Source organism: Triticum aestivum, chromosome 6D, assembly GCF_018294505.1.
Source record: "Triticum aestivum cultivar Chinese Spring chromosome 6D, IWGSC CS RefSeq v2.1, whole genome shotgun sequence".
In the NCBI taxonomy this organism is placed as follows: domain Eukaryota; kingdom Viridiplantae; phylum Streptophyta; class Magnoliopsida; order Poales; family Poaceae; genus Triticum; species Triticum aestivum.
Window position 1 is genome coordinate 190,621,980 of NC_057811.1, and position 20,046 is coordinate 190,642,025.

Below are 20,046 nucleotides of genomic sequence, written 5' to 3' on the forward strand. Positions count from 1 at the left end.
TATTTCTACCTCCGCAGCCTTTAGCATTGCGAAGAGCTCGGGAATCATCTTATCCATCCCTTGCATGTTATAGTTCATCACGAAGCTCTTGTAGCTTGGTGGCAGTGATTGAAGAATTCTGTCAATGACGCTATCATCCGGAAGATTAACTCCCCGTTGAATCAAGTGATTGTTATACCCAGACATTTTGAGTATATGCTCACTGACAGAACTATTCTCTTCCATCTTGCAGCTGTAGAACTTATTGGAGTCTTCATATCTCTCAATCCGGGCATTTGCTTGAAATATTAACTTCAACTCTTGGAACATCTCATATGCTCCATGATGTTCAAAACGTCGTTGAAGACCCGGTTCTAAGCCGTAAAGCATGGCACACTGAACTATCGAGTAGTCATCAGCTTTGCTCTGCCAGACGTTCATAACATCTGGTGTTGCTCCTGCAGCAGGCCTGGCACCCAGCGGTGCTTCCAGGACGTAATTCTTCTGTGCAGCAATGAGGATAATCCTCAAGTTACGGACCCAGTCCGTGTAATTGCTACCATCATCTTTCAACTTTGCTTTCTCAAGGAACGCATTAAAATTCAACGGAACAACAGCACGGGCCATCTATCTACAATCAACATAGACAAGCAAGATACTATCAGGTACTAAGTTCATGATAAATTTAAGTTCAATTAATCATATTACTTAAGAACTTCCACTTAGATAGACATCCCTCTAATCATCTAAGTGATCACGTGATCCAAATCAACTAAACCATAACCGATCATCACGTGAAATGGAGTAGTTTTCAATGGTGAACATCACTATGTTGATCATATCTATTATATGATTCACGCTCGACCTTTCGGTCTCAGTGTTCCGAGGCCATATCTGCATATGCTAGGCTCGTCAAGTTTAACCTGAGTATTCTGCATGTGCAAAACTGGCTTGCACCTGTTGTAGATGGACGTAGAGCTTATCACACCCGATCATCACGTGGCGTCTGGGCACGACGAACTTTGGCAACGGTGCATACTCAGGGAGAACACTTTTATCTTGAAATTTAGTGAGAGATCATCTTATAAGGCTACTGTCAATCAAAGCAAGATAAGATGCATAAAAGATAAACATCACATGCAATCAATATAAGTGATATGATATGGCCATCATCATCTTGTGCTTGTGATCTCCATCTCCGAAGCACCGTCATGATCCCCATCGTCACCGGCGCGACACCTTGATCTCCATCGTAGCATCGTTGTCGTCTCGCCAACTATTGCTTCTACGACTATCACTACCGCTTAGTGATAAAATAAAGCAATTACATGGCGATTGCATTTCATACAATAAAGCGACAACCATATGGCTCCTGCCAGTTGCCGATAACTCGGTTACAAAACATGATAATCTCATACAATAAAATTTAGCATCATGTCTTGACCATATCACATCACAACATGCCCTGCAAAAACAAGTTAGACGTCCTCTACTTTGTTGTTGCAAGTTTTATGTGGCTGCTACTTGGCTTAGCAAGAACCGTTCTTACCTACGCATCAAAACCACAACGATAGTTTTTCAAGTTGGTGCTGTTTTAACCTTTGCAAGGACCGGGCGTAGCCACACTCGGTTCAAATAAAGTTGGAGAAACTGACACCCGCCAGCCACCTCTGTGCAAAGCACGTCGGAAGAATCAGTCTCGCGTAAGCGTACGCGTAATGTCAGTCTGGGCCGCTTCATCCAACAATACCACCGAACCAAAGTATGACATGCTGGTAAGTAGCATGACTTATATCGCCCACAACTCACTTGTGTTGTACTCGTGCATATGACATCTACGCATAAAACCTGGCTCTGATACCACTGTTGGGGAACGTAGTAATTTCAAAAAAATTCCTACGCACACGCAAGATCATGGTGATGCATAGCAACGAGAGGGGAGAGTGTTGTCCACGTACCCTCGTAGACCGAAAGCGGAAGCGTTAACACAGCGCGGTTGATGTAGTCGTACGTCTTCATGATCCGACCGATCAAGTACCGAATGCACGGCACCTCCGAGTTCAGCACACGTTCAGCTCGATGACGTCCCTCGAACTCTGATCCAGCTGAGTGTTGAGGGAGAGTTTCGTCAGCACGACGGCGTGGTGACGATGATGATGTTCTACCGACGCAGGGCTTCGCCTAAGCACCGCTACGATATTATCGAGGTGTAATATGGTGGAGGGGGGCACCGCACACGGCTAAGAGATCAATGATCAATTGTTGTGTCTTTGGGGTGCCCCCTGCCCCCGTATATAAAGGATCAAAGGGGGGAGGTGCAGCCAGCCTTGGGCGCGCCAGGAGTAGGACTCCCCCCTTTTCCTAGTTGGATTAGGACTTGGGAGGGGGGGAAGAGGAGAGGGAGAAGAAGGAAGGGGGGCGCCACCCCCTTCTCCATGTCCTATTCGGACAAGGGGGTGGGGCGCGCGGCCCAGCCCTAGCCGCCTCTGCTCTCTTCCACCTAGGCCCACTAAGGCCCATTATGTTGCCGGGGGGTTCCGGTAACCTCCCGGTACTCCGGTAAAATCCCGATTTCACCCGGAACACTTCCGATATCCAAACATAGGCTTCCAATATATCAATCTTCATGTCTCGACCATTTCAAGGCTCCTCGTCATGTCCATGATCACATACGGGACTCCGAACATCCTTCGGTACATGAATATATATAAACTCATAATATAACTGTCATCGAAACATTAAGCGTGCGGACCCTACGGGTTCGAGAACTATGTAGACATGACCGAGACACGTCTCTGGTCAATAACCAATAGCGTAACCTGGATGCTCATATTGGCTCCCACATATTCTACAAAGATCTTTATCGGTCAGACCGCATAACAACATACGTTGTTCCCTTTGTCATCGGTATGTTACTTGCCCGAGATTCGATCGTCGGTATCTCAATACCTAGTTCAATCTCGTTTCCGGCAAGTCTCTTTATTCGTTCTGTAATACATCATCTCGCAACAAACTCATTAGTTGCAATGCTTGCAAGGCTTAAGTGATGTGCATTACCAAGAGGGCCCAGAGATACCTCTCCGACAATCGGAGTGACAAATCCTAATCTCGAAATACGCCAACCCAACAAGTACCTTCGGAGACACCTGTAGAGCACCTTTATAATCAACCAGTTACGTTGTGACGTTTGGTCGCACACAAAGCGTTCCTCCGGTAAACAGGAGTTGCATAATCTCATAGTCATAGGAACATGTATAAGTCATGAAGAAAGCAATAGCAACATACTAAACGATCGAGTGCTAAGCTAACGGAATGGGTCAAGTCAATCACATCATTCTCCTAATGATGTGATCCCGTTAATCAAATGACAACTCATGTCAATGGCTAGGAAACATAACCATCTTTGATCAACGAGCTAGTCAAGTAGAGGCATACTAGTGACACTCTGTTTGTCTATGTATTCACCCAAGTATTATGTTTCCGGTTAATACAATTCTAGCATGAATAATAAACATTTATCATGATATAAGGAAATAAATAATAACTTTATTATTGCCTCTAGGGCATATTTCCTTCAGGGGCTGGGCTGGCGCGGCCCATTGTGGCCTAAAGCCCGGAGGGAGGCAATGGGGTTTTCTTCCTTTCTCTTATTTTGTTAGTTTTGTTTTCTATTTTTACGCTTTTCCTTTCAATTAAATTTTCCTTTTGTTGTTTTCTTCATTTTAGAGTATTCGAGCATTTTGTAAAAGTGTGGTTCCTTCACAATCCGAACAATTTAGTTTTAATATTTGAAAACTTTGGTTGTTTGACTTTAATCCAAACTTGAATTTGAATCAGTTTTAAAATAACGCGAGTTTATCGACAGTAACCAAGGTGACGGGGCATCATTAGCAAAGGGTTACTGTAGCTTAATTATCCGGGCCTCACAATTCTCCTCCACTACAAGAAATCTCGTCCCGAGATTTAGGAGTGGGAGTAAGGGGGAAAGACTAGGTTACGAAATTCTAACTGATATTCTTGGTCCTGGTTGCTTTTCTCGAACAGGTCGATCCATTTCATTGGCGTCGTCATTACTCTGCTTCCGGTCATCATGATGAAGTTGGCATCCTTTCTTTGGGAACTCCGTCGTACTTACGAATAGCTAACGGGGCAGCTCGGCAACGACAGAATGCTATAAGGGTGATAATCTGGGGTTAACCCATGAATGAGCATATGAGTACCTCTCGAGTTGAACAAATAAAACACATCGTGAGTAAAGTACAAAGGTACAATAAGACGTTTCAAGCAGCCAGGCAATCGTTCAATGCCTAGACAGAAGGTGAAAGGGTCTCAGGGCAGCGTGAATACGTATTGCGTCTGATACAAGAATAGATCACTAGGAATGTGGCTCGTGAATTGCATACGAAGCCAAGCACGAGGATTAACTTTGGAAATAGGGTGTACAGGATAGTCAGGTTTCGATCCTGTGAAAATGTGGGATATGGGCCTACCATGTGGGTTAAAAGGAGGAAGGGCGGTGACATCTTGTATGATCATGTAAGCAAGGCATGTCAGAGAATAGTCTGTCGGTTATGTCGGCAACAACATCGGTACCAAGGGCGAGGGACGAAGAGAACCATTTTCCTGCTTGTTGAACGAGGCGGGCCAATAGGCAAAGTTCTCGTCCATCGGCGGTTACCGAAATGTCATCAACAGTAGAAACATGGTCTTACTGACACGGTTGTACACCAAGGTGTTTTCATAAGTCGAAGAATATTACTGCTTAGATCATATAGATCATCAGAAATGTTAAACAAAACAATGGAAAGGAAAATGTGTTTAAACACATATTTCAGGGGTATATCCTTCCCAAGGACTAGCAGAGCATGATATCCATGATAGGATATAACGTAGAAAACCCTTTAGGAAAGGGGGGAGGAAATTTCATGACATTACCCATACAACAGTGTTTGGATAATTGATAAAGAGAATTTTGCATTGTTCTTCAAATGTTGTTATTGAAAATCGGAGTACCACAGACATGCTTCGAGATAGCATTGGCATGGTCTTCAAGCAAAGGTCGGACTTTGGATACACAAAGGATCCATCAGGAACAACTCATAGAATAAGTCTTACAATTTCCTCATGGAAGAATGGCTAACCTTGCTAAAATGGAAACTATAACAATAGGTCCTCCGGCCAGGCGTGCTAAGCATGACACCACCTTACCGGCTTATATAAAGACCAACGTTATAACTCTTGGAAATATGTTCCAGCCATCATATCTGACCGAGATTCAAATATGATTGGTGTCAGGATACCTCACACTCATGATGTCTGAGAAGGAAGGGGTGCAACACAATTTGACGAGATGGCGTTGCAAGATTCTCGGTAAATGAACTATGGAAGCAAGTTTCGAATCATGAGTTCATCATCAACCAAGGAGAAGATGAGGATGTGGCTGATGGACTCAGCGACAAATTATCGAGAATTCCAACAAGATGGATTTCCACAATTATGTGAACAAGGAGATAACAATCGCTAGATCAAATTATATAATGATGTATGCTCGAGGAAAACATACACAATTAACATTGGTTGAAGGGTGCACCCGAAATATGGGCTTAGGTAGGATGCTTTAAGCAGGAAGGCTTATTGCAACAGCTTAATTCTCAAGCCTTCCCAACCGGATCTTTGTGAAGCTTTCCGCCAGCTGAATCTCCAAGTTGTTCCTCAAGGCTTCCTTGCCAACCTCATAGTCTCTCCTACTTTGGAAGATCAAATTCGTGAGGCACAACTTCTTGATGCCATGGTGAAGAAGGTGAAACGTGGTATCGACAAGGGTCTTTCCAAATACAAGTGCTATCGCATTGATGACAGAGACACTTTGTTCTTCGAGGACCAGATTGCGGTTCCTAAAGGTGATCTAAGGAAAGTCATAATGAACTAGGCGCACAATTCTCTCCTTTCCATTCATCCTGGAAGTACGAAGATGTATCATGACCTCAAGCAGTCGTATTGGTGGACTCGAATGAAGCGAGAAATTGCTCAATTCGTGAATGACTGTGATGTCTGTCGAAGAGTGAAAGCAGAACACCAATGACCAGCTGGTCTCCTCCAAGCTCTTGCTATCCCGGAATGGAAGTTTGATCATATTGAAATGGACTTCGTGACTGGATTTCCCAAGTCCAAGCGCGGAAATGATGCTATCTTCGTTGTCATCAACAAGCATTCTAAAGTCGCTCATTTCCTTCCAATCAAAAAATCTATCACAGCAGCTCAGTTGGAAGAGCTATACACCTCCAGAATTGTCTCCTTGCACGGCATTCCACAATTGATTTCTTCAGATCGTGAAAGCATCTTCACCTCCAAGTTCTGGGACTACTTCCAGAAGGCCATGGGCACAAACATTCGCTTCAGCACAGCTTTCCATCCTCAAACTAGTGCCCAAGTCGAGCGAGTCAATCAAATTCTTGAAGATATGCCCAGGGCTTGTGTCATTTCCTTTGGCATGAAATGGGAAGATTGTCTTCCATATGCCGAATTCTCCTACAACAACAGCTTCCAAGCGAGTTCGGGCAAGGCCCCATTCGAGATTCTCTATGGCAGAAAGTGCCGTACTCCTCTCTATTGGTCAGAGACAGATGAATGCCAACTTCTTGGCAATGACTTAATCACTGAAGCTGAAGAAATGTGTAAAGTCATCCGTGATAATCTCAAAGCCGCGCAATCGCGCCAGAAGAGTTACTATGATAGTAAGCACCGTGATGTGGCTTTCGAGATCGGAGACCATGTCTACCTCCGCATCTCTCCTATGAAAGGCACTCGTCGCTTCGGTATCAAAGGGAAGCTTGCCCCTAGATACGTGGGTCTTTTGAAGATCATTGGCAAAAGAGGCGACGTCGCCTATCAACTTGAGCTTCCTTCCAACTTCGCGAACGTGCACGATGTGTTCCACGTGTCACAGCTCCGCAAGTGCTTCAAGACGCCCGAGCGCACTATCAACTTCGAAGAGATTGACCTCCAAGAAGATCTGTCTTACCATGAGCACCCCGTTGCTATTCTTGAAGAAACTGAGCGTCAATCAAATTCCTGAAAGTGAAGTGGTCGCACCATTCCGACCGGGAAGCCACCTGGGAACGCGAGGACCATCTCCGTTCCGAATATTCGGAGTTCTTTCAGTCCTAGATCTCGGGACGAGATCCTCTCGTAGTGGTGGAGTGTTGTAACACCCCACATGTAACTTGCCATATTTGTAACTCCGACTCTTGCCATTTTCGGCTATGTGATATGATATTCCCTCCGTGGTCGGGTTTTGTCTTTCGTTTTGCATTTTGTTCATGTCATGCATTTCATATCATGTCATCATGTGCATTGCATTTGCATACGTGTTCGTCTCATGCATCCGAACATTTTCCCCGTTGTCCGTTTTGCAATCCGGCGCTCCTATGTCCTCCAGTGCACCCCTCTTGTTTTCTTTCGTGAGCGGGTGTCAAACGTTCTCGGAATGGACCGAGGCTTGTCAAGTGGCCTTAGTATACCACCCGGAGACCACCGGTCAACTTTCGTTCCATTTGGAGGTCGTTTGGTACTCCAACGGTTAACCGGGCATCCGCAAAGTCCATTTGTGTGTTGCAGCAAAACCCCCCTAAAAACCAGCCCAAAACCCACCAAACTCTCTTCCAAGCTCTAGGTCGTTCGATCACGATCGTGTGGGCGAAAACCGCACCTCATTTGGACTCTCCTATCTCCCTCTACCTATAAATAGGCATCTCCCCCGAAATACAATCGCAGACGAAACCCTAGAAAATCCCCTCGCGCCACGCCGGACACAACCCGCCGCCGGCCGCAGCCAATAAGGGCGCGCCACGTCACCCCGGGCGCCCTCTCTCTCCTCCTCGCGCCGCCGGCCCGCCCGGCCCGTACCGTCGCCGCGCCCCCGCGCCGTCTCCTCCGTGCTCGCCGCCGCGCCCGAGGACGCGCGCCTCCGATCGCCGTCGCCGGCGCCGCCGTGCACCGCACCGCCTCCTTCCTCCGGCCTCCCTCCGCCGGCGCCGCACCTCGCCTCCTCTCCCTCCGGCCGCGGCCTCCCCCTCCTCCTCCGTCGCCGGCCACGAGTGCCGTCGGAGCCCGAGCTCCTTCCCCGAGCTCGATCTGGATCCGGTCAACGCGCAGGTTGACCCGAACCCCCCCCCCCAAAATTGCTAAGTTTTCTTTTGTATTTTACAGCAAATTGCCTTGTTCATCAGTGCATAACTCATTGCATGTAGCTCCGTTTCACGCGTGTAATATGTCAAATTGTTTGTATCGTGATGCTCTACATTTTGTTCAATTGCACCATGTTCATTAGAGGCCATCTTGATGCCCAAATCTCTGTTGCAAGAGGGCTAGTTACTGTTATCTGCTGGTTCTTAACAGAACTTGGAGATTTGTCATTTTTGGATCATTTAATCTGTGCATCTTATGGGCATGAGCTCTACATGTGTTTTGTTGTATGCCATGCCATCTTTCCAAGGATGTATGCCATGTATTTTTGTGATCTCTGTGGTGACTAGCACAAGCATGCAAACTTGGCTCCGTAATGTTTCTGATATCAGGGACTTGGTAATTTCCCCAAGTCTTTGTCTGCTGTTATTTTGTTGCCATGTAAACTTGATGCTACAGAGAGATCCATGCATATTTTGGAGATGTTCAGTAAGGATGTTTTGTAGCTATGGTTGTAGTTGATCCATTCCTGCCCTTGTTTGCAATTATGGAGTGCCATAGAATGACTCAATCTTGCTCTACTTTTGCTATAAAATATTTCTGGTAGATTCTTAACATGATATGCTCTTGTTCTTGCCATGGATAGCTTGAAAAACATGCCATCTTGCTGTAGGTGTGCTTGTTTTGTCATGCATTTCTCTGTAGTGAGTTCCTCAAGCTCACCTAGATGCCCTCATATTATTAATTCTGCCATGCTCTGTTTTTCTGGCAAGTCCGAAACCTGTTAACGAAACTTGCTATGTTTACATGCTTGTCATCATATCTTCTGATCATTTTTGGCTTATGGTCAGTAAGGGACTTTTGTCGTATGCATTTAGTATAACACTGCCATGCCTTGTTTTGCTATGTTAACTTCCTGTATCATGTTGATTTCGTGCTCTGCACATTGCTACCTGATGCTGTTTTCTGCCATGTCCAGTTTTTCACCAAGTCTGTGATCCTGTTATCTTTTGCTCTTTTGCCATGCTTGTTTGAGCTTGATATGTTGTGATCTAGCCGTAGCTCATTGTTCATCTTTTGTCAAGAATCTCCTGTGGATTACTGTCATATGCTTTGTTGCTTTTTTGGAGTGCTGTAGCATTGCTACTTGTTGCATTTTAAGTGCTATCATGCTGTTAATCGCAGATTCGTGTCATTCTTGTTTTGCCCGCCATTTGCAAACCGTGCATCCGTTTCCGGTGATCTTTATATCGATTTCGACCGAAATCATCCCAGCTTTCCAGTGGCATGCTTGGTTTGCCAAGTTACTACCTTGTTCATCATTTTCCTTCTGGAGCACGCATACGCATCGCATATCATATCTTGCATATCATACATGTTTTGCATCATGTTGCTTGTGCATTTCTCGTGGTTGATTGTGGTTCCGTTTGTTTGTGTTCTTGTCTTGGGTAGAGCCGGGAGACGAGTTCGTGAACGAGGAATCTGTTGAATACGCTTACGAGGATCAAGCTTTCGACAACTCTGAGAACCTTGCAGGCAAGATGACCACCCCTCGAAATCACTTCTATCTTTGCTTTGCTAGTTGTTCGCTCTATTGCCATGCTGCGCTACCTATCACTTGCTATATCATGTCTCCCATATTGCCATGTCAGCCTCTAACCATCCTTTCCTAGCAAACCGTTGTTTGACTAAGTTACCGCTTTTGCTCAGCCCTTCTTATAGCGTTGCTAGTTGCAGGTGAAGTTGAAGTTTGTTCCATGTTGGAACATGGATATGTTGGGATATCACAATATCTCTTATTTAATTAATGCATCTATATATTTGGTAAAGGGTGGAAGGCTCGGCCTTATGCCTGGTGTTTTGTTCCACTCTTGCCGCCCTAGTTTCTGTTATACCGGGATTATGTTCCTTGAGTTTGCGTTCCTTACGCGGTCGGGTGATTTATGGGACCCCCTTGACAGTTCGCCTTGAATAAAACTCCTCCAGCAAGGCCCAACTTTGGTTTTACCATTTGCCGCCTAAGCCTTTTCCCCCGGGTTTTCGCGAGCCCGAGGGTCATCTTTATTTAAACCCCCGGGCCAGTGTTCCTCTGAGTGCTGGTCCAAACTAGAGCCACTTGCAGCGCCACCTTGGGGAAACTCGAGGATTGGTTTTAGCTGTACGTAGTGTTCATCCGGTGTGCCCTGAGAACGAGATATGTGCAGCTCCTATCGGGATTTGTCGGCACATTCGGGCGGCTTTGCTGGTCTTGTTTTACCATTGTCGAAATGTCTTGTAAACCGGGATTCCGAGACTGATCGGGTCTTTCCGGGAGAAGGTTTATCCTTCGTTGACCGTGAGAGCTTATGATGGGCTAAGTTGGGACACCCCTGCAGGGTATTATCTTTCGAAAGCCGTGCCCGCGGTTATGAGGCAGATGGGAATTTGTTAATGTCCGGTTGTAGAGAACTTGTCACTTGACCCAATTAAAATACATCAACTGCGTGTGTAGCCGTGATGGTCTCTTCTCGGCGGAGTCCGGGAAGTGAACACGGTCTGAGTTATGTATGACGTAAGTAGGAGTTCAGGATCACTTCTTGGTCATTGCTAGATGACGACCGTTCCGTTGCTTCTCTTCTCGCTCTCTTTGCGTATGTTAGCCACCATATATGCTTATTGCCGCTGCAGCTCCACCTCATTACACCTTCCTTTCCTATAAGCTTAAATAGTCTTGATCTCGCGGGTGTGAGATTGCTGAGTCCTCGTGACTCACAGATTCTACCAAAACAGTTGCAGGTGCCGACGATGCCAGTGCAGATGATGGGGTCGATCTCAAGTGGGAGTTCGACGAGGAACGTGGTCGTTACTATGTGTCTTTTCCTGATGATCAGTAGTGGAGCCCAGTTGGGACGATCGGGGATCTAGCATTTGGGGTTATCTTATTTTCATCTGGATTTTGACCGTAGTCGGTCTATATGTTTGTATTTTGGATGATGTATGAATTATATTTATGTATTGTGTGAAGTGGCGATTGTAAGCCAACTCTTTATCCCATTCTTGTTCATTACATGGGATTGTGTGAAGATGACCCTTCTTGCGACAAAACCACTATGCGGTTATGCCTCTAAGTCGTGCCTCGACACGTGGGAGATATAGCCGCATCGTGGGCGTTACAAGTTGGTAATCAGAGCCATCCCCGACTTAGGAGCCCCCTGCTTGATCGAATCGCTGGCGTTGTTGAGTCTAGAACAAAAATGTTTTGAGTCTTAGGATTATATATATCGGAGAGTAGGATTCTTTTTACTCCTCAGTCCCTTCGTCGCTCTGGTGAGGTCTCCTGACGTAGAAGTTTTGACTATTCTCTCCTCAAATTTCACTAAAAAAATTTAGGATCACGCGGGTATCTTGGAATCGTTCCGATGGTTTTGTGACGAGAACATTGTTCTTGGTGCCTCCTGACATTTAGGGGTTGTGGCAGTGTCCCGGGGAGTTGAGCTCCGAGGTGTTGTCGTCACAATTTTATCGTTGCAGTTCTGGAATACCTGAGTTTCGCCGACATCGAAATCTCTTTTATGCAGTTGTTGGTGAGATCACCTCGACGCCACCCAGTACTGGGGCGGGAGTTCGGGAGTATTGCCATAACTTGTATAACGGATGTTTTTCGAAGGTTGAGGTAAACGATTTCCGAAGGTTTCTTGGTTATGTGTTGACGGATGGATACAGCTGGATCTAGGGATTGCTAGTTTGGGTGATATATTTTGTGTCCCCTGTATCCCCAACACCAGATTGCATAACCAGAAAGTTTCGGGAGTTTATAAGTGGGAATTCAAGTAGCCTTAGGATATCTTTCCGACAGACGCATGATATGAGATTGGGGTTCGACGTCTAGTGGTCCGCCTGTACACGGTTGGTTTTACAGTGGTCTCGTAGTGTCTTAAAGAGTCCTTGGCTATGCCGACTCGGGGACGCTTCGTATGTCATGTGCACAGCCTTGTACATGATGGTGCTGTACGATTGAGCCCGTGTGGGCCCCACCACGAAAACTTCGGACGAAATCTCTATCATATGTTTGTTCCGGCTTATTCTGCAAGCCAATACTTTGTTTTGTTTTGTATTGTGGTATTCGAGTTGCTTCGAAGTCATATGTTGATTCCATATCTTTTTCTAAGTGGCTTCTCAACTTATGGAAGTGTGATGATTTACTACGGAATTCATTCGTTCATCTTCGTTCGAATGTTTATTGTGAAGACTATATGTTGCAATTTCTATCCGTTGATTCTACTTATCTATTTGTCTATCAAGATGCTAACGGATGTCACCCTCTTCAGGATGGCTCCGCCAACGCGTCAGAATCCGGATCGCAATGAAGGGAGTCAAGCGAACCCTCCGCCACCACCTCCACCTCCGGAGGCATGGCAAGCTATCATGGCAGCCACCAACGCCAATGCTCAGATGATTCTGCAACTCTTGCAAGAACGCACCCAAGGGCAAGGCAATCAAGGCAATCAAGGTCAAGGCAACAATCAGCTTCACTTTGCTACTCTCAACCAGTTTCTCGCAAATCAGCCCAAGTCTTTCAGCTACTGTGCCGAGGCCACGGATGCCGATGATTGGCTCGTGGACATCAACAAGCATTTTGAATGTAGCAATGTCAGGCCTGAGGACTATGTCAAGTTCGCTTCTTTCCAGCTCAAGGACCAAGCTGCTGATTGGTATCAACAATACAAAGATTCCAGAGGAGGTCGTGTGATCACTTGGACTGACTTCTGTCGGGACTTCAAAGCGCACCACATTCCACAAAGTGTTGTTGAGAGCAAGCGTGAGGAGTTCCGCAATCTCAAGCAAGGCAACATGTCTGTGTATCAATACAACATCCAGTTTCAGAAACTTGCTCGCTTCGCTAAACAAGACGTTCCTGATGAAAAGAGCATGATCTATCACTTCAGAGGTGGCCTTAAAGAGGATCTGCAGTTAGCTCTCGTTCTTGTTGAGCCTACTCAGTTTGATCAATTCTATAATATGGCACTGAAGCAAGAGGCTGCTCAGCTCAAGTGTGAGGCTTCTAAGAAGAGAGTCAGGGACGCAGTTCAGTCTTCTTCTTCCTCACTTGTGACAGCTAAGCAACAGAAGTTCTGGTTGCCTCCTCCTCCTCCGTTTCGTCAGCCTTACCAGCAGAAGAACAAAGGTGGCCATGGTTTCAACTTCCAACTCTGGCTATCAGAACAAGTCTCAGAATCAAGCTCCAAAGTCCAATGCTCCTTATCACCGTCCACTCTCAGAGGTGACTTGCAACAAGTGTCAGCAGAAAGGTCACTATGCTAACAAGTGCTTCAACCAAAGGCGCCTTCCTCCTCCTCCTCCTGTCAGATCTTCCAGCAATGCAGTGGTCAAGCATAATCCAAAGTCTGCAAAGGTGAACATGATGAATGCAGCTCAAGCGGAGGAATCTACTGATGTGATAATGGGTAATCTTCCTGTTAATGATATTCCTGCAAAAGTTCTTTTTGATACTGGTGCATCTCTTTCTTTCATTTCAAGACCTTTTGTTGCCAAGCATGATTTGTGACGGAAAAGATCCTATCCCGTTGAAGGTTGTGTCTCCGGGCAAGCAAATGACATCTAATAATTGTGTCCCGGATGTTTCCATCAAGATGGGCGACTATAAATTTCTGTCTAAACCAGTTGTTCTTGGTGACTCGGATATTGATCTTAATTCTCGGGATGGACTGGCTTTCTAAGCACAAGGCTCAACTTGATTGTGCTGCCAGGGAAATTCAATTGACACACTCTTCTGAGGATGTGATTATTTATGCCGCTCGTGATGAAACCATTCGGTTTTTTCTCTCAATGAGAAGGGCGAATTGAATGCCATCTCTCAAATTCCAGTCGTTTGTGAGTATCAAGATGTCTTTCCAGAAGAGCTTCCGGGTATGCCTCCTCATCGGCCAGTTGAGTTCGTTATCGAACTAGAGCCTGGCACTGAACCCGTTTGCAAGCGTCCATACAAGCTTGGACCCAACGAGCTGAAGGAATTGAAGAAACAGCTCGATGAACAAGAGCGTCTGGGTTTGATCAGACCGAGTTCTTCTCCATGGGGTTGTGGTGTTCTTTTTGTCAAGAAGAAGGATGGCACGGACCGACTTTGTGTCGACTACCGTCCATTGAACAAGAAGACAATCAAGAACAAGTATCCACTTCCCAACATCAATGAGCTATTTGAGCAACTCAAAGGTGCTAAAGTATTCTCGAAGCTTGACCTTCGTATGGGTTATCATCAGATTCGCATTCGTGAAGAAGATATTCCCAAGACAGCATTCAGAACAAGCTTTGGTTCTTATGAATATACTGTCGTGTCTTTCGGCCTTGTCAATGCTCCTCCAGTTTTCTCTCGGATGATGAATTTCATCTTCAACCCCTATACCAATGAATTCGTTCTGGTGTATCTCGATGATATCTTGGTCTTCTCCAAGAATAAGAAGGATCATGCCAAACATTTGCGATTGGTGCTCGACAAGCTCAGAGAGTATCAATTCTATGCGAAGTTCTCCAAATGTGAGTTTTGGCTCGATGAAGTTCTTTTCCTTGGTCACATCATCTCTGCCAAGGGCATCGCTGTTAACCCCGAGAAGGTGTCCGCAATTGTGAATTGGGAACCTCCTCAGAATGTCAAGCAGCTCCGCAGTTTTCTTGGTCTTGCAAGCTATTGCCGAAGATTCGTTGAGAATTTCTCCAAGATTGCAAAGCCTCTTTCCAACCTCCTCCAGAAGCATGTGAAGTATGTCTGGTCTCCTGAGTGTGACGTTGCTTTCAACACTCTCAAAGAGAAACTAGTCACAGCTCCTGTCTTGACTCCTCCTGATGAATCCAAGCCATTTGAAGTTTTCTGTGATGCTTCTCTCCAAGGTCTCGGTGCTGTGTTAATGCAAGAGAAGAAAGTTGTGGCCTATACCTCTCGTCAGTTGAAGCCCAACGAGAAGAACTACCCCACTCACGATCTTGAGTTGGCGGCAGTTGTCCATGCATTAATAACGTGGAGACATCTCTTGTTGGGAAGACAAGTGGACATTTTCACCGATCACAAGAGTCTCAAGTATATCTTCACTCAGCCCAACCTCAACCTCAGGCAGACTCGATGGGTCGAAATGATTCAAGAGTACAATCCGAGTATTGAATATACTCCAGGCAAGGCCAATGTCATTGCAGATGCTTTAAGCAGGAAGGCTTATTGCAACAGCTTAATTCTCAAGCCTTTCCAACCGGATCTTTGTGAAGCTTTCCGCAAGCTGAATCTCCAAGTTGTTCCTCAAGGCTTTCTTGCCAACCTCATAGTCTCTCCTACTTTGGAAGATCAAATTCGTGAGGCACAACTCCTTGATGCCATGGTGAAGAAGGTGAAACGTGGTATCGACAAGGGTCTTTCCAAATACAAGTGCTATCGCATTGATGACAGAGACACTTTATTCTTCGAGGACCGGATTGTGGTTCCTAAAGGTGATCTAAGGAAAGTCATAATGAACGAGGCGCACAATTCTCTCCTTTCCATTCATCCTGGAAGTACGAAGATGTATCATGACCTCAAGCAGTCGTATTGGTGGACTCGAATGAAGCGAGAAATTGCTCAATTCGTGAATGAATGTGATGTCTGTCGAAGAGTGAAAGCAGAACACCAACGACCAGCTGGTCTCCTCCAACCTCTTGCTATCCCAGAATGGAAGTTTGATCATATCGAAATGGACTTCGTGACTGGATTTCCCAAAGTCCAAGCGCGGAAATGATGCTATCTTCGTTGTCATCGACAAGCTTTCTAAAGTGGCTCATTTCCTTCCAATCAAAGAATCCATCACAGCAGCTCAGTGGCAGAGCTATACACCTCCAGAATTGTCTCCTTGCACGGCATTCCACAATTGATTTCTTCAGATCGTGGAAGCATCTTCACCTCTAAGTTCTGGGACTCCTTCCAGAAGGCCATGGGCACAAACATTCGCTTCAGCACAGCTTTCCATCCTCAAACTAGTGGCCAAGTCGAGCGAGTCAATCAAATTCTTGAAGATATGCTCAGGGCTTGTGTCATTTCCTTTGGCATGAAATGGGAAGACTGTCTTCCATATGCTAAATTCTCCTACAACAATAGCTTCCAAGCGAGTTCGGGCAAGGCCCCATTCGAGATTCTCTATGGCAGAAAGTGTCGTACTCCTCTCTATTGGTCAGAGACTGGTGAACGCCAACTTCTTGGCAATGACTTAATCACTGAAGCTGAAGAAATGTGTAAAGTCATCCGTGATAATCTCAAAGCCGCGCAATCGCGCCAGAAGAGTTACTATGATAGTAAGCACCGTGATGTGGCTTTCGAGATCGGAGACCATGTCTACCTCCGCGTCTCTCCTATGAAAGGCACTCGTCGCTTCGGTATCAAAGGGAAGCTTGCCCCTAGATACGTGGGTCCTTTCAAGATCATTGGCAAAAGAGGCGACGTCGCCTATCAACTTGAGCTTCCTTCCAACTTCGCGAACGTGCACGATGTGTTCCACGTGTCACAGCTCCGCAAGTGCTTCAAGACGCCCGAGCGCACTATCAACTTCGAAGAGATTGACCTCCAAGAAGATCTGTCTTACCATGAGCACCCCGTTGCTATTCTTGAAGAAACTGAGCGTCAATCAAATTCCTGAAAGTGAAGTGGTCGCACCATTCCGACCGGGAAGCCACCTGGGAACGCGAGGACCATCTCCGTTCCGAATATCCGGAGTTCTTTCAATCCTAGATCTCAGGACGAGATCCTCTCGTAGTGGTGGAGTGTTGTAACACCCCGCATGTAACTTGCCATATTTGTAACTCCGACTCTTGCCATTTTCGGCTATGTGATATGATATTCCCTCCGTGGTCGGGTTTTGTCTTTCGTTTTGCATTTTGTTCATGTCATGCATTTCATATCATGTCATCATGTGCATTGCATTTGCATACGTGTTCGTCTCATGCATCCGAACATTTTCCCCGTTGTCCGTTTTGCAATCCGGCGCTCCTATCTCCTCCGGTGCACCCCTCTTGTTTTCTTTCGTGAGCGGGTGTCAAACGTTCTCGGAATGGACCGAGGCTTGTCAAGTGGCCTTAGTATACCACCCGGAGACCACCGGTCAAGTTTCGTTCCATTTGGAGGTCGTTTGGTACTCCAACGGTTAACCGGGCATTCGCAATGTCCATTTGTGTGTTGCAGCAAAACCCCCCTAAAACCAGCCCAAAACCCACCAAACTCTCTTCCATGCTCTAGGTCGTTCGATCACGATCGTGTGGGCGAAAACCGCACCTCATTTGGACTCTCCTAGCTCCCTCTACCTATAAATAGGCATCTCCCCCGAAATACAATCGCAGACGAAACCCTAGAAATCCCCTCACGCCGCGCCGGACGTGTCCATACGCCGCCGGACACAACCCGCCGACGGCCGCAGCCAATAAGGGCGCGCCACGTCACCCCGGGCGCCCTCTCTCTCCTCCTCGCGCCGCCGGCCCGCCGGGCCCAGGCGGGGCCCGCACGGCCCGTACCGTCGCCGCGCCCCGCGCCGTCTCCTCCGTGCTCGCCGCCGCGCCCGAGGACGCGCGCCTCCGGTCGTCGTCGCCGGCGCCGCCGTGCACCGCACCGCCTCCTTCGTCCGGCCTCCCCCTCCTCCTCTGTCGCCGGCCACGAGCGCCATCGGAGCCCGAGCTCCTTCCCCGAGCTCGATCTGGATCCGGTCAACGCGCAGGTTGACCCGAACCACCCCCCCCCCCCAAATTGCCAAGTTTTTTTGTATTTTACAGCAAATCGCCTTGTTCATCAGTGCATAACTGCTTGCATGTAGCTCCGTTTCGCGCGTGTAATACGTCAAATTGTTCGTCTCGTGATGCTCTACATTTTGTTCAATTGCACCGTGTTCATTAGAGGCCATCTTGATGCCCGAATCTCTGTTGCAAGAGGGCTGGTTCTTAACAGAACTTGGAGATTTGTCATTTTTGTATCATTTAATTTGTGCATCTTATGGGCATGAGCTCTACATGTGTTTCGTTGTATGCCATGCCATCTTTCCAAGGGTGTATGCCATGTATTTTTGTGATCTCTGTGGTGACTAGCACAAGCATGCAAACTTGGCTCCGTAATGTTTCTGATTTCAGGGACTTAGTAATTTCCCTGTCTTTGTCTGCTGTTATTTTGTTGCCATGTAAACTTGATGCTACAGAGAGATCCATGCATATTTTGGAGATGTTCAGTAAGGATGTTTTGTTGATTTAGTTGTAATTGATCCATTCCTGCCCTTTCTTGCAATTATGGAGTGCCATAGCATGACTCAATCTTGCTCTACTTTTGCTATAAAATATTTCTCGCAGATTCTTAACATGATATGGAATTTTGCCAAGCTTATTGTAGTTGATCCATACATGCTATGCTCTTGTTCTTGCCATGGATAGCTTCACAAACATGCCATCTTGCTGTAGGTATGCTTGTTTTGTCATGCATTGCTCTGTAGTGAGTGCATAAAGCTCACCTAGATGCCCTCATATGTTTACGAAACTTGCTATGTTTACATGCTTGCCATCATATCTTCTGATCCTTTTTGGCTTATGGTCAGTAAGGGACTTTTGTCGTATGCATTTAGTATAACACTGCCATGCCTTGTTTTGCTATGTTAACTTCCTGTATCATGTTGATTTCGTGCTCTGAACATTGCTACCTGATACTGTTTTCTGCCATGTCCAGTTTTTCACCAAGTCTGTGATCCTGTTATCTTTTGCTCTTTTGCCATGCTTGTTTGAGCTTGATATGTTGTGATCTAGCCGTAGCTCAGTGTTCATCTTTTGTCAAGCATCTCCTGTGGATTACTCTCATATGCTTTGTTGCTATGTTGGAGTGCTGTAGCATTGTTACTTGTTGCATTTTAAGTGCTATCATGCAGTTAATCGCAGATTCGTGTCATTCTTGTTTTGCCCGCCATTTGCAAACCGTGCATCCGTTTCCGGTGATCTTTATATCGATTTCGACCGAAATCATCTCATCTTTCCAGTGGCATGCTTGGTTTTCCAGGTTACTGCCTTGTTCATCATTTTCCTTCCGGAGCACGCATACGCATCGCATATCATATCTTGCATATCATACATGTTTTGCATCATGTTGCTTGTGCATTTCTCGTGGTTGATTGGGGTTCCGTTTGTTTGTGTTCTTGTCTTCGGTAGAGCCGGGAGACGAGTTCGTGAACGAGGAACCTGTTGAGTACGCTTACGAGGATCAAGCTTTCGACAACTCTGAGAACCTTGCAGGCAAGATGACCACCCCTCGAAATCACTTCTATCTTTGCTTTGCCAGTTGTTCGCTCTATTGCCATGCTGCGCTACCTATAACTTGCTATATCATGCCTCCCATATTTCCATGACAGCCTCTAACCATCCTTTCTTATAGCTTTTGCTCAGCCCTTCTTATAGCGTTGCTAGTTGCAGGTGAAGTTGAAGTTGGTTCCATGTTGGAACATGGATATGTTAGGATATCACAATATCTCTTATTTAATTAATGCATCTATATATTTGGTAAAGGGTGGAAGGCTCGGCCTTATGCCTGGTGTTTTGTTCCACTCTTGCCGCCCTAGTTTCTGTTATACCGGGATTATGTTCCTTGAGTATGCGTTCCTTACGCGGTCGGGTGATTTATGGGACCCCCTTGACAGTTCGCCTTGAATAAAACTCCTCCAGCAAGGCCCAACTTTGGTTTTACCATTTGCCGCCTAAGCCTTTTCCCCTGGGTTTTCGCGAGCCCGAGGGTCATCTTTATTTAAACCCCCGGGCCAGTGTTCCTCTGAGTGCTGGTTCAAACTAGAGCCACTTGCAGCGCCACCTTGGGGAAACTCGAGGATTGGTTTTAGCTATATGTAGTGTTCATCCGGTGTGCCC